The following is a 15114-nucleotide window of genomic DNA, read 5'->3' as shown; positions in this document are numbered from 1 at the left end:
AGGTAAATGGACCCCTGACCATTAGGTCCAGTCGTGACGGACTCTGGGGTTGCGGCGCTCATCTTGCTTTATTGGCCGAGGGAGCCGGTGTACAGCTTCCGGGTCATGTGGCCAGCATGACTAAGCCGCTTCTGGCGAACCAGAGCAGCACACGGAAAAGCCGTTTACCTTCCCACTGGAGTGGTACCTATTTATCTACTTGCACTTTGACGTGCTTTTGAACTGCTAGGTTGGCAGGAGCAGGGACCGAGCAACGGGAGCTCACCCCGTCACGGGGATTTGAACCGCCAACCTTCTGATTGGCAAGTCCTAGGCTCTGTGGTTTAACCCACAGCGCCACCCGCATCCCTGTAGATTAGGTAGGTTTGCCTTTAAATGCAAATGGAATTGAATTTCACCCCCCCTTGCTTCTAATCCCACAATTGTCAGAAGTTGGCTAATGCTGATGTTAGTTGGACCTCAGCTATGCACCCCCTAGCTTATGCAAACCAAAACTGGGCCTTTCTAGAAAGTTCTGGCTCCCTTCTGCCCGTGAGCAGTCGTGTTCCGTTCTTGGGGCTGGGATTGAGGAGGAATCTGCTCTTTCAGACACATTTCCATTCTTTCTGCAAAGAACATGCAAAGAGAAGAAGATCACTTTCTCTTTCTTTCTTTCTGTCTGTCTCTCCGAGTTTGGGTGCAATTTTGGGTTTTCGTTGAATCAAGTGTCCCCAAGTGTCCAGCACCCTGCAATGCAGAGATCGCCATCATTTCTCGACAACTGGGATAGCTCTGTTGGTAGTGCAGGGCACTCTTGTCCTCAGGGTTGCGGGTTTGAGCCCCACTGTGCTGGGCGTGGGGGTAACCTGTGAAACGCGGTCCAGGACCGGTCCAGAATCCGCAGGTTCTGCTGGGAGTCAGTCTGACAGGGCCAAGGCAGGAAACCAGGCAAGGACAGGTACAGGATCTGGCATACAGCAATGTTGCTCCTGCAACCTGGGGTGGGGTCCGACAGCCTTTTATCTTTGTCGGGGTAACGGCCGGTCCTGATCCCTCCCTGTTTTGCCTGAAGGCGAGCACTCCTCCTGCAAGTACTCAGGTCTCTCCTTCTCTCAGACCTGAGTCTCTGCAGCTCGGGAGACGTCGGTGGGTTACCAGACCCAGAGGCCGCCTCAGCCTCCCCTTACCCAACCGGTAGTGGAGCAGCTGTAAGTGATGGCCCAGCTGAAGGCAACGAGGTAATCCCCACATCTGGAGCCAGGGCAGGCTCAGGCCCCTGACTCGGCCCAGCTGGTGCTTGTTGCAGGGGAACCTGTGCAGACTGGGACTCTTCAGGATCAGGCCCCAGACTTGGTTCAGATGAAGCCTGAGGCAAAGGATCCGGTGCAGACTGAGACTCCTCTGGCTCCAAGTCCGAGTCCCAGGCCATCACACCCACAGTGGGCAAAAATATTCTTGGGGTAGATCATCCTTGGGGTCCCTTCGAACTCTACAGTTCTGCGATTCTGATCTCTGTCATTTCCCACAGACGCAGGGAAATGCAGGAAGCAGGCAAGGCTGGACAAATGTTTCTGGACCACGGACAGCTCCGAATGAGCAAAGAGCTCTGATAAAAGTTGGGAGTTGACTGAGACAGAGGCATAACGCTCCAGAGACCGCCTCTTCCAGGCTGCAACTCCTTGTCAGAGAGCTTCAGGCTCTGAAAAGGTCTAGTCTCTGAACTGAAGACTCTTTCTTCGTTCTATAGCCTCCCTGCTTGCCCAGGGCAGACACCAGGAAATCTGGGGGGGGGGGGGGGGAATCTAGATCTGACCGATGGATGGCATGATCAGAGTATCCTTGGATTACATTTGACCAAGAATGCTGCTCTCCCCAAAATGGAAAGAAGCAGAAGTCCCAGCAAAGGAAGAATGGATTCAAAAACTTACGGAATATGCAGAAATGTCAAAACTCACCGGAAGATAAGAAAGCAAGTTAACAAACTTAAAAAAACAACAAAAAACGGAATGGAAATGGTTTATCAAATACTTACAGATGAATTGCAAACAGGTAAAAACATTGGGAGGATTATTGTAATAACCCACGGTTTCGTAAGAGTTTATATTTAGGTAATTAAATGAGCAAATTAAATGAATTTGGATATGCAGAAGATTTTAAAAAACAAGGAACTGCAGAAAAAGGGGGAAGGAAGTCAAACTTTGAAACGTTAAAATAATTGTGAAATTAATGATAGGTATAAATTTGGAAAGTGTAATAAAAACTAAAAAAAAAAATCTTTGCCCATATTTCATAGAATTGTAGAGTTGGAAGGGACCCCGAGAGTCATCTAGTCCACCCCCCTTGCAATGCAAGAATATCAGCAAAAGCACCCAATCTCTGCTTAAAATACCAGGATCTCATTAAATCTACACATCATTCCCTTGGAGTTCATAAAGATGACAAGTAGGAAGAGAACAGGGCTTTGATGGATTTGCGTCTCCTACTTTTCTGGCTGTTAACTAAAGGATGAGAGACTGCGGCTGTTATTTGCGCGACTACAGAGAAGGAGAATGTAGACATTAATGAGCAATATAACTAGTGATAAACACCTCTGGGAAGAGAGAAATGCCTCATTAAGGACTTCTTTTTTCGGCGGGGGCGCGCGCGAATGGGCTTTATTGGTACATACCTTGGATATTACAGGTCTAACAAAATTAATACTTGTGGATATTTCGGCATACTAGGGCAAATAAATAAATGAATCACAAAATGGTGGGCAAGCTTTTGAAGAAGCCACCCTCCTAGTGGCACAGCATTAAAACTGCAGGCACATTTTCAAAGTTAAGCAGGGTCCGTGTCAGGAGTGTGTGCAGGAGCCAGGCCCTGTGACCAGTAGGGCTTTGCAGGACAGGGGCCTTCCTAAGTTTGTTCTGGAGAGGCAAGGCGTGGCTGCACAGGTGAAGCCGATTAGTAACTCGCTGCACCTGGTGGCAAGAGCCGGGAAGGGATATAAGGTCAGCATTTCCCTTCGGCTCTTTATCACAGCAACACGTTTCCTGCCTTGCTGTGTTTGGCTTCTTGTTTCTTGGCCCTTGGACCCTTGACTTTGTGACTCCTTGCTTCTTGACCCTCAGACCTCGACTTCTTGACTCCTTGCTTCTCAACCCTCGGACCCTTAACTCCGTGACTCCTTGCGTCTTGACCCTCAGACCCTTGACTTTGTGACTCCTTGCTTCTCGACCCTTGGGCTGTTGACTTCTTGACTCCTTGCTTCTCAACCCTCGGACCCTTGACTCCGTGACTCCTTGCGTCTCGACCCTCGGACCCTTGACTTTGTGACTCCTTGCTTCTCGACCCTCGGACTGTTGACTTCGTGACTCCTTGCTTCTCAACCCTTGGATCCTTGACTTTGTGACTCCTTTCTTCTCGACCCTCGGACCCTTGACTTTGTGACTCTCTGCTTCCTGACCCTCGGACCCCTGGCTTCTGGACTCTCATTCCTGCTCCCACCCTGCCATCTTGCTCCCGGTCCCGACGACGTCCTCAGCTGGGACTTCGATCGCCCGTAGACCAGACTGTGACAGTCCGGTCCGGTTTCAGATTGGATGGGAGAACCACGCGCTTAGATTCCTGCATGGCTGGGGGTTGGACTGGATGACCCTCAGGGTCCCTTCCAGTTCTGTGATTCTATGCCAGGGGTGGGTGAGGTCAGAGACAAAAGGGGGTGGACCAAGGAATGCAATGCTTACCTTTGTACAAGAGGAGGCTGGTTTTGACTAACACACCCCTCTCCATTCTATGCCCAGGCCAGCAAGAGACATTATCAGAGTCTGACACATCCCATTCTGGAAAAAAACAACATTCAAGGGGTGTGTAAAAAAAGGCCAGCAAAGGGTGTGTCTGGGAAGGGGGGGCAGCCTGGGGGTGGTCCCAGGGCCAGAGAGAGAGAGAGATAGGTTTGGGGGTCCACATTTGCCCTCCAGGCTGAAGGACCAAGTACGTTCTACGCTTGGATATCTTTCGGAGTCATCTAAGGTTCTACAGCCTTGGGAGTTTTAAAAATGTTCTTGTTAACATCGTGACAACAAATACAGCAGGCTTAGGAGAGAAAAAACAAAAAACCCCAGGAATTCACAATCTGCTTTGGAGAGGCAGAAGAAAGGGGAGAGATGATTTCCTCAATAAATGCACACAGTCTCGCGCTTCCACTTAATAAATCACTATTCACTTCGTTGTCCTTGTGTGCTGGATTTTGTGAGCAGCGTCAAAGTGTATAATTGTTATCGCCTAGCAACTTCAATCCCACCCTCCAGCTACTGCCCCATTCAGCGAAGGGCTTTTTATTTTAATTGTAATTCGCATCAGTTTGTTTCATGTTAAGGCAGGTCAGTGATTTCTGCCCCCCCCCTCCGCTGCCGAAATAGCTTGGTGCCGTTTAATCTTCAGATGTTAAATTGATTTCACCTCTGTAACGCAGGAATCTTCTGCCCAACATGGGATTCGAACCCACAATCCTGAGATGAAGAAGTTTCATTCTCTACCTTGAAATGCAAACATTTTATTTACTTCTTTGCTGAATTTGTATACTATGCTTCATCTGAAGATCAGATAAAAAGTGCAAAACGAAAACACAAAAATACAGAATGAAATGAAAGCAAAACAAACCAATAACACGCATACCCCAGCACATTTAAAAGGCCATAGACACCGAACGGCTGGTTGAAGAGAAATGCTTTTGCCTGGCGCCTAAAAATATGCAATGAAAAATGGCGTCTTCCTTTAGGCTATTTTTGTTGGGATCATGGCAAGGAGGGAGAGATTTTTTAAATTTCGTTTTAAATACTCGCTGCCTGTTGTGGTGCCAAGATTGTTCAGGGCTCTTGGGTACCAGTTACATTAAATGAGGAATGTGCGCATTAATTCCATTCGAGCAATTAGCCTCAAATCTACTTTGACCCTAAACATGTGGGGTTATTTCCTCCTGCCGCTCCCCAGACATCAGTAGGGCACTAGCTTCCTTGCCCAAGTCTTCAGGATGGGGCGAGGCACAAGGAAGACTAAATAGTGTCAGCGCATAGTAACAACTTTCAGGTTTGCTAATGACTGTTGCAAGAACTCGTCGCATAAGCACCTGACGATACTATTCAAAAGACGCCCATTTTAATAAATGGGGGCAGCGAGTTTGTCATTGCAGTCCAGGGCGTTCTCTTCTGCTGCAAGTCAGACACACCTTGTTTCGATGATCACTGAGCACAGTCGTGCCAAGGTCTTGCACAGCTGCCTTCAGGTATCATGTTTCGAAGTGTGTTCTAGTGCATGTGCATTTGATGGTTATCGTGATGCGCTGGGTGTCTTTGAGGACCCGCTGCAAGAGCTGTAGCTGTGAAAGGATGCTGACAAGCTGGAAGGTGTGCAGAGGAGGGCAACCAAGATGATTAAGGGTCTGGGAACCAAGCCTGATGAGGAACGGTTGAAGGAGCTGGGTTTGTTTAGCCTGAAAAAGTGGAGACTGAGAGCCATGTTCAAGTATCTCAGGGGCTGTCACATGGAAGAGGGAACAAGCTTTTTTTTTACTCCTGCTCTGGGGGGGGGGTAGGACTCAAACCAATAGCTTAAAGGTACAAGGAAGGGACGTGGATGGCGCTGTGGGTTAAACCATAGAGCCTAGGACTTGCTGATCAGAAGGTCAGCGGTTTGAATCCCCGCGACGGGGTGAGCTCCTGTGGCTCGGTCCCAACTCCTGCCAACCTAGCAGTTCGAAAGCACGTCAAAGTGCAAGTAGATAAATAGGTACCGCTCCAGCGGGAAGATAAACGGCATTTCTGTGCACTGCTCTGGTTCACCAGAAGCGGTTTAGTCATGCTGGCCACATGACCCGGAAGCTGTATGCCGGCTCCCTTGGCCAATAAAGCGAGATGAGCGCCGCAACCCCAGAATCGGTCATGACTGGACCTAATGGTCAGGGGTCCCTTTACCTTTACCTTACAAGGAAGGACTAAACAGCTCCGGACCGCAATACCTCAAGGACCGCCTCTTTCCATATGAACCTACCCAGACCCTGAGATCATCTTCTGAGGCCCTTTTTTGAGTGCCTCCTCCTCAAGAGGTCAGGAGGGTGGCAAGACGAGAACAGGGCCTTCTCTGCAGTGGCTCCCCGTCTGTGGAATGCTCTCCCTAGGGAAGTTCGCCTGACACCTTCATTGTACGCCTTTAGGCGCCAGGCAAAAACGTTCCTTTTTAACCAGGCCTTTGGTTGATCAGTTTGACATCTGATGCCCTTTTAAAATGTGGCTCTTTTCTGGGCTGTGTGTGTTATTAGGTTGTTGTTTTTATTCTGTTTATATATGTTGTCATCTTTTCTGTGAACTGCCCTGAGACCTCAGGGTATGGGGCGGTATATAAACTCAATAAATAATAATAATAAACGTCAGGAAGAACTTTCTGTGATGGCCTGGGATTCCGATTCGGAGGATGAAACAGAGGAATCCCAGCCTGCACAGGAGTCCCCGCCTCCAGGGCCGGCTGAACTGGGGCAAGGCCTAGATGCTGAAGAGCCTGCACCTGTGGCAGTGCATCAGGAGCTGGCCCCAGGTGAAGCCCTTCTGGCCCCAGAGGGGCTTGACGACTCAGTGGCCACAGGTGAGCCTCCTCCAGGGCCCAGTAACCCTTCGGCCTCTCCTGATCTGCAGAGGCTTAGGGCAGAGAGGCGAAGGGAACTGGTTGCCCCCAGGAGGAGTGCTCGCCTTAAGGCCAGAGGAGGCGGGGCTCCTGGGGACCGGGACCGCCCCTGGCCTTAGAAGAGGATAAAAGCCCAGTCAGCCCGGCCCCAGGTTGCGGGAGCAACGTCGTTGTTGGCTTCGGACCTTCCTGTGTTCCTGATCCCTGCTCGGCCTCCTGTTCCTGACTATCCGGTACTCCTGTTCCCTGCTCGGCTTCCTGTTCCTGACTATCCGGTACTCCTGTTCCCTGCTTGGCCTCCTGTTCCCGACCATCCGGTGTTCCTGTTCCCTGCACAGCCTCCTGTTCCAGCGTTCCTGTTCCCCGCCCGGCTCTCTGCCTCGGACCTTGCCCCTCTTCGTGTGGACTCTGCTACACCCAAGGTACCTTACCCCCGGGACCAGCACAGTTTGCTCCCGCCACACCCGCACTTCCCCTTCGTAGGGGTGCGTTCGGGAAGAGCCAGAGGCCATGGCTGAACAGGCGGCTGCACTGGTGGCTTTGGCCCAGGAGAACCAGGCCTTGACTCACACCGTGCAGCAGCTCAGCGACGCGGTTGTGGCACTTCAGCAACGCTTGGAAGCCCTACCGGCTCCTGGGGCCGACGCCCCGGCTCCTGGCAAGTACCCAGTGGCTTTGCCTGAGAAATTTGATGGAGCCCCGGCCAGCTTTCCCATGTTCCTGGCCCAGGCCAAGCTGTATATTCAGGGGCGAGCCCGGAACTTTCCTGACGACCGCACCAAGGTGCACTTTTTGATTAGTTTGTTAAAGGACCAGGCGGCCAAGTGGGCGTTGCCGCTACTCAGGCAAGACTCCCCCTTGCTGGCAGACTATACGGGGTTTTGCAATCGTTTGGCCACATATACCACGGAGTTTCGGCTGTTGGCACAGGACTTGACCTGGAATGACTCGGCACTGCGGGACCAGTATCTCGAAGGGCTTTCGGACGAGGTACTGGACCAGTTGGCCACAATGGAACGCCCCACCACGCTGGACACTCTCATTCAACGGAGTCTACAAATAGACGACCGGTTGGAGGATCATCGTCAGGCCCGGGGTCGCCGACACTTCCAGTTCACGGCACCAGCTTTTTCCGGCAGCCCCACGGTCACAACTGATTTAACGGAGGAGCCTATGCAGCTCGGGGCAGTGCGGCCACGCCTTTCCCCCGCAGAGAAGGCGCGGCGTCGGGAGGGAAATCTCTGTCTTTACTGTGGCGGAAGTGGACACTTCGCTCTGTCCTGCCCTGAGAAACGCCAGCTGCAGGGAAACCGCCAACCCCAGTAGCTGATGGCCCTAGCTACCGGGGGTCCCAAACCGTACAGAATGGGCCCGCACCAATGGACTTGCAACATCTTATGGTTTCGGTACGTTTATACCCTCCAGGTGGGCCCTGGATCCTCACCCATGCTTTGGTAGATTCAGGGGCAACCCGCTCCTATATGGACGCTGCTTTTGCCGCCCATCATCAGGTGCCACTTCGGAACAAGCCAGTACCGGTCCAGGTGGAAGCGATTGACGGACGACTTCTGCGTTCAGGTGCCGTTACTCAGGAGACCCAGCCCCTGGTCCTGTGTCTCCAGCAGCACCGGGAGTTGCGAACTTTGGACATTGCCTCTATGCCCCGCTTCCCCCTGGTGCTCGGGATGGACTGGCTGGAAGCCCACAACGTTCAGATTGACTGGGTCAAACGGACCGTGCACTTCCCAGACCCATGTTCCCATGCTCAATCCGGAACGCTGGCGGCCGCGCCCTCAGAGGAGGCAGCACCCACGCTCCCAGCCGTGTACCAGGACTACCAGGACGTGTTCGAGGAACGGGGGGCAGACCAGCTGCCGCCGCATCGGCCTTTTGACTGCGGCATAGACCTCCAACCCGGAGCGCCTTTACCAGTGAGTCGCTTATATTCCCTAACAGAGCCAGAGCGCGAGGCTTTGCAGGACTTCTTGCGCAAGAACCTGGAGCGTGGGTTCATTAGGCCTTCCACCTCGCCTACCGCGGCACCAGTGCTTTTCGTTAAGAAGAAATGTGGGGAACTCCGCCCTTGCCATGATTACCGAGCCCTGAACAAAATTACCGTCCCAGACCGATACCCCTTGCCCCTTATCTCGGAGCTGCTGGAGCGGGTGCAAGGGGCACAGGTGTTCACCAAGCTGGACCTCCGGGGGGCCTACAACTTGATTCGGATCCGAGCCGGGGATGAGTGGAAGACAGCGTTTGGGACCCGGTACGGGCAGTTCGAATATTTGGTTATGCCTTTCGGTTTGTGCAACGCGCCTGCTGTGTTCCAACGCTACATCAACCACGTGTTTCAGGACTTGTTAGACAAGTACGTGGTGGTGTATTTGGATGACATACTGATTTACTCCCGTGACCCGGCTTGCCATGAGGGACATGTCCGGACCGTGCTGCAGCGCTTGCGTGAGCACCGTTTGTACGCAAAGCTCAGCAAGTGCGAGTTCCATCAGCGGACTGTGGACTTCCTTGGTCACCGGCTCTCTCCAGATGGGGTGCAAATGGACCCGGGGAAGGTGACAGCGGTTCAAGAATGGGCGGCACCCCGGAACCGCAAGGACCTGCAGCGTTTCCTGGGGTTCGCCAATTACTACCGGACCTTCATCGCTGATTATGCTCATCGCACCACCCCGTTGACCCGGCTACTGCGCCCAAAGACGCCGTTTTCCTGGGACAAGGAGGCAGAGGAGGCGTTTCAGGGGTTGAAGGCCTGTTTCCAGAGGGCACCAATCTTACAACATCCTGACCCCTCTCGACCCTTTGTGGTGGAGACCGACGCTTCCAGTACGGCTCTCGGTGCCGTCTTGTCTCAACAGATTGGTCCTGAAGCGCCACTCTTACCCTGTGCCTTCTATTCTCGCCAGCTCCTACCAGCGGAGCGTAACTATACTGTGTGGGAGCGGGAACTACTGGCCATCAAGGTAGCCTTTGAGGTCTGGCGCCACCATCTTGAGGGGGCACGACATCCGGTGGAGGTGAGAACCGACCACCGGAACCTGGAGTACCTCCAGACCACCCGCAAGCTGAACCAAAGACAGATCCGGTGGGCGTTGTTCTTTTCCCGGTTCCAGTTCCGGATCCGCTACATCCCTAGCTCTCAGAATCAGAAGGCGGATGCCCTGTCCCGGAAACCTGAAGACAACACAGACACGGTACAGCAAGCAGAACCCACCACGATCCTACCTCCGGCTGCATTCCTGGCCACCCAGGAGGCGCAGCCACTGCAGGTTCGGGTGCGGGAACAGCAGCGGGTCGACGCTTGGGCCCAGGAACGACTCCGGGAGCTGGCTGAAGGGTCCAGCCCACAGTATCCGGGGCTGGTCCTGCATCAGGGCCTCCTGCTGCACCACGGTCGTCTGTACATCCCGCCAGGGCCACTGCGGCTGGAGGTTCTCCGGATGGCCCATGATGCCCCAGCAGCAGGGCACTTTGGACGGTATCGGACCACCCATCTGGTCAGTCGTGAGTTTTGGTGGCCCCGCCTGAAGGCTGACGTGGCTCGCTACGTTGCTGGTTGTGATGTCTGCCGGCGCGCCAAGGGACCTACCGGGCGACCCCCCGGCCTACTTCAGCCATTGCCAGTTCCACCGCGCCCTTGGCACACAGTTTCGTTGGACTTTGTAGTGGACTTACCCTCGTCTCGTGGCTGTACCTGCCTTCTGGTTTTCTCCGACCATTTCACCAAGATGGTGCACTGCGCTCCCTGTCCATCTGTACCCACAGCCAAGGAAACTGCTCAGCTGTACCTTCAGCATGTCTTCCGCCTGCATGGACTACCTGAGCGCGTGGTGTCCGACCGGGGCGTTCAGTTCACATCCCGGTTCTGGCGAGCATTACACCAGACCCTCGGGACAGAGGTCTGCCTCTCGTCAGCCTACCACCCACAGACCGATGGCCAGACGGAACGGGCGAACGCGGTGCTGGAGCAGTACCTCCGGTGTTACTGCAGCTACCAGCAGGATGACTGGGTCGACCACCTGGCATTGGCGGAGTTCGCCTATAACAACGCGGTGAATGCGTCCACCCAGCAGACCCCGTTCCAGGCCAGTTATGGTTATCATCCACGGCTGTTTCCAGAGGTGCTGCCGGCATCCGCGGTCCCGGCGGTGACGGAGTGGCTTCAAGAGCTCCAGTCCCAGCAACAGCTTTTGGTGGAGCAACTGCACCAGGCCAAGGAAGCGTACAAAGCCCAGGCCGACCGCCACCACCAGGTGGGGCCGGAACTTCGCGTCGGTGACCTGGTTTGGCTCTCCACTCGCCACCTCCACCCCTCTCGACCTTCGCGGAAGTTGGACGCCCGCTTCACCGGCCCGTTCCCTATCGTAGACCAAATCTCTCCTGTGGCATTCCGTCTCCGGTTACCCGCAACCCTGAAGGTTCACCCGGTCTTCCACAGGTCCCTTTTGAGTCCGGTGGCCCCACCCGACGAGTTCCACCCGAACCGTCCCCGACCGCAGCCAGTGTTGGTTCGGGGAGAGCCTGAGTACGAGGTGGAACGCATCCTGGACTCCCGATACCGCAGGGGAAAGCTGCAGTATCTCATTGACTGGAAGGGGTACGGACCGGAGGACCGTTCCTGGGAACCAGCGGCCAATGTCCACGCACCTGCCTGCCTCCGAGAGTTCCACGCGACGTACCCCGGCAAGCCGGGTCCGGACCCTCGGTTGAGGGGGGGGCCTGGGAGGGGGGATGGTGTGATGGCCTGGGATTCCGATTCGGAGGATGAAACAGAGGAATCCCAGCCTGCACAGGAGTCCCCGCCTCCAGGGCCGGCTGAACTGGGGCAAGGCCTAGATGCTGAAGAGCCTGCACCTGTGGCAGTGCATCAGGAGCTGGCCCCAGGTGAAGCCCTTCTGGCCCCAGAGGGGCTTGACGACTCAGTGGCCACAGGTGAGCCTCCTCCAGGGCCCAGTAACCCTTCGGCCTCTCCTGATCTGCAGAGGCTTAGGGCAGAGAGGCGAAGGGAACTGGTTGCCCCCAGGAGGAGTGCTCGCCTTAAGGCCAGAGGAGGCGGGGCTCCTGGGGACCGGGACCGCCCCTGGCCTTAGAAGAGGATAAAAGCCCAGTCAGCCCGGCCCCAGGTTGCGGGAGCAACGTCGTTGTTGGCTTCGGACCTTCCTGTGTTCCTGATCCCTGCTCGGCCTCCTGTTCCTGACTATCCGGTACTCCTGTTCCCTGCTCGGCTTCCTGTTCCTGACTATCCGGTACTCCTGTTCCCTGCTTGGCCTCCTGTTCCCGACCATCCGGTGTTCCTGTTCCCTGCACAGCCTCCTGTTCCAGCGTTCCTGTTCCCCGCCCGGCTCTCTGCCTCGGACCTTGCCCCTCTTCGTGTGGACTCTGCTACACCCAAGGTACCTTACCCCCGGGACCAGCACACTTTCTGACGGTAGGAGCTGTTGGATAGTGGAACAGACTCCCTTGGGAAATGGTGGACTCTCCTTCGTTGGAGGTTTCTAAGCAGAGGTTGAATGGGTCATCTCATGGATGATCTAGCTGAGATTCCTGCATTGCAGGGGGTTGGACTAGAGGACGCTTGGAGTCCTTTTTCCTTTAGTAAATCCTTATATATAGCCCAATTTTGTTCCATGTTTTTCTTTTTTACCATTATCGCTTCTAAAGGTGAAATCCACCAGGGTGTCTTAAGGTAAAGGTAAAGGGACCCCTGACCATTAGGTCCAGTCGTGACCGACTCTGGGGTTGCGGCTCTCATCTCTCTTTACTGGCCGAGGGAGCCGGCGTACAGCTTCCGGGTCATGTGGCTAGCATGACTAAGCCACTTCTGGCGAACCAGAGCAGCGCATGGAAGCGCCGTTTACCTTCCCGCCGTAGCAGTACCTATTTATCTACTTGCACTTTGATGTGCTTTCGAACTGCTAGGTTGGCAGGAGCAGGGACCGAGCAACGGGAGCTCACCCCGTCGCGGGGATTTGAACCGCCGACTTTCTGATTGGCAAGTCCTAGGCTCTGTGGTTTAACCCACAGCGCCACCCGCGTCCCTCCAGGGTGTCTTAGGTTCCAGTAATTCCTTGTATTTTACCCATACTCTATATATTGGTTTCCTTATGATGTGATTAAGAAATCCCCTGTGGACTTTCACCTTTTCATATCCTAAATAAGCATGCCACCCATAACGGTTGTTAAACCCTTCCAAATCCAATAGATCTCCATCTTGTAATGTTATCCACTCTTTCAACCAATCTAAGCAGACTGAGTCATAGTACAAATTTAGGTCAGGTTGGAGTCCTTTCCAGCTCTACGAGACTATGATTCTAATATTCTACGAAATGTGTCTGTTTACCAGGAATGCATTTTGTGAGCCTTGGCAGGGCAGACACAGCACACTCGTTTCATGCTAGTTGCAGTCTCTGCTTTCTGTTGCCTTCTCTCAACAATCCCAGCCTTGGTTTTGATCGGTGAAGCCCCTTAGTTACAGCACCTCTCCGGTGGGTGCCATTGCCATTCTAAGAGAACCGGAGAGGTGTTCATGGCGAGTTCTGGCACTTCTTTTTTTAAAGATAATAATATCTATATTCCAGCCTTCACCAGAAGATCACAGGGCGGTTTACAGTGTAAAACCACAAAAATGCATGGCACAACATCAACGAGAACAACCAATACCCCCCAGTCCCAAAGGGTCTTCTGCTGCCCATGTCGTGCCGCTCTTCCCATTTCTGAATTAGCATGAAATCAGTTCTGCACTCAATAGCTGGCATTCATCTTATGTAGGGGAAAAACATGCCTGGCCCATAAGAGCTTTGATGGCAAAATCCTGTGTAGACCAGTTTTGTTGTGGTGAGACTTAAACGAAACCACAGGGTTTTAAAATTTTTATTTCTGGAAGTTTCAGCTTTAGGGTGAACTTGCACAGAAGTGGGATTGTTCTGCATTCATGGGAGCTTTTGATTCCGGAGTGTCAAGCAGTTTGGAGTGCATTTAAATAGTTCCTCACTTAAAACAGTTGATGGTGCTCAAGCGATCGCTGCCATCATTCACTCCCCGGAACCACAAGCACTCTGCGCTCTTGCCTCTAGCAGAACACGATCTGAATATATTATGTAGTCCAAGGATCCGTGTGATTTGCTGGCAGTCTTGTGCTGTTGTTCATTTATATTTATTCAGTTTATATATTGCCCTTTATCAAAAGATCCCAGGGTGGTGTACAACATTAAAAACACATTGCAGAACTTCAGTAATAAAAACATAATAAAAGGCATATTGAGAGATAGCATAATAATGATAAAATAGTCACGCACACTTTCACAGATTATTTAATATTCCTGGGGAAAGAGGAATGTTTTTGCCTGGAACCTAAGGACGTGCAATGGTGGTGCCAGGCGAGCCTCTCTGGGAGGAGCGTTCCACAACTGGGGGGCCACCACAGAAAAGGCCCAGCTCTTTAAATAAATTGTAGGCCAGCCCTGTTCATAGTTGAAGCCGTGGTAGAAGCTGACAAAGCGGTGTAGGACAGAGCTGAAGCTCGTACTGTGTGTGTGTGTGTGACTAACATGGCTCTCTAGATGTTGCTGGACTCCAACTCCCATCACCCCCAACTTGCATGGGCTAGTAGCCAAGGATGATGGGAGTTGTAGTCCAGCCACGTGAGGAGGCTCGGAGGTGAGCCACCCCTGCAATAAAGGACGAAGTAGGCGAAATCGGGGTCTCAATCCAAGTCTCCTGGATCAGGCCAGACCTGCTTCTTTCGCATTGTGCCCTCCAATATCGGGTGCCGAGTGTGAGCAAAGCATAGAAACGGCACAATATTCGTTCCCATTTGGGTTGGCTGGCAACAGTTACGTTAAAGGTAAAGGTAAAGGGACCCCTGACCATTAGGTCCAGTCGCGGACGACTCTGGGGTTGCGGCGCTCATCTCACTTTACTGGCTGACGGAGCCGGCGTACAGCTTCCGGGTCATGTGGCCAGCATGATTAAGCCGCTTCTGGCGAACCAGAGCAGCAACATGGAAACGCTGTTACCTTCCCGCTAGAGTGGTACCTGTTTATCTACTTGCACTTTGATGTGCTTTTGATATGTTAGGTTGGCAGGAGCAGGGACCAAGCAACAGGAGCTCACCCCGTCGCGGGATTCGAACTGCTGACCTTCTGATTGGCAAGTCCTAGGCTCTGTGGTTTAACCCACAGTGCTACCCGCATCCCTAACAATTACGTTACAAAGGCTTATTTCATTTAAAAACAATTGGTACCAGATCTTAAGTCATAAATGTCGTCTGTGCGCAGCAGCAGAGCAGGACTTCAGCGTCGTTGTTGGTGAAGGCAACCATCGTGGTCTCCAGACCTAAATTATTTTCAGCAATGCATGCGCAGTTCTGATGCACTTTCTTAACATGAAGTATGTCATGTGGAATGAGAGGAATTGAGAACCTACGGTGCTGTTCTTTCAACGAGTTGGGGAAGCAAAACCTTCTGA

General features: G+C 53.0%; 1 protein-coding gene across 2 annotated transcripts in view; it reads left to right on the top strand.

Annotated features, from left to right (window-relative positions):
- Positions 1 to 15114, top strand: part of SLC4A11 (solute carrier family 4 member 11) — a 257806-nt gene that overhangs the window by 44653 nt on the left and 198039 nt on the right. The window lies entirely within an intron of this gene.

Source organism: Podarcis pityusensis (assembly GCF_964106645.2).
Source record: "Podarcis pityusensis genome assembly, chromosome: 9".
NCBI classification, from domain to species: domain Eukaryota; kingdom Metazoa; phylum Chordata; class Lepidosauria; order Squamata; family Lacertidae; genus Podarcis; species Podarcis pityusensis.
Note: the sequence above shows the minus strand (reverse complement) of the source record. Positions and strands in the feature narration are given on the sequence as shown.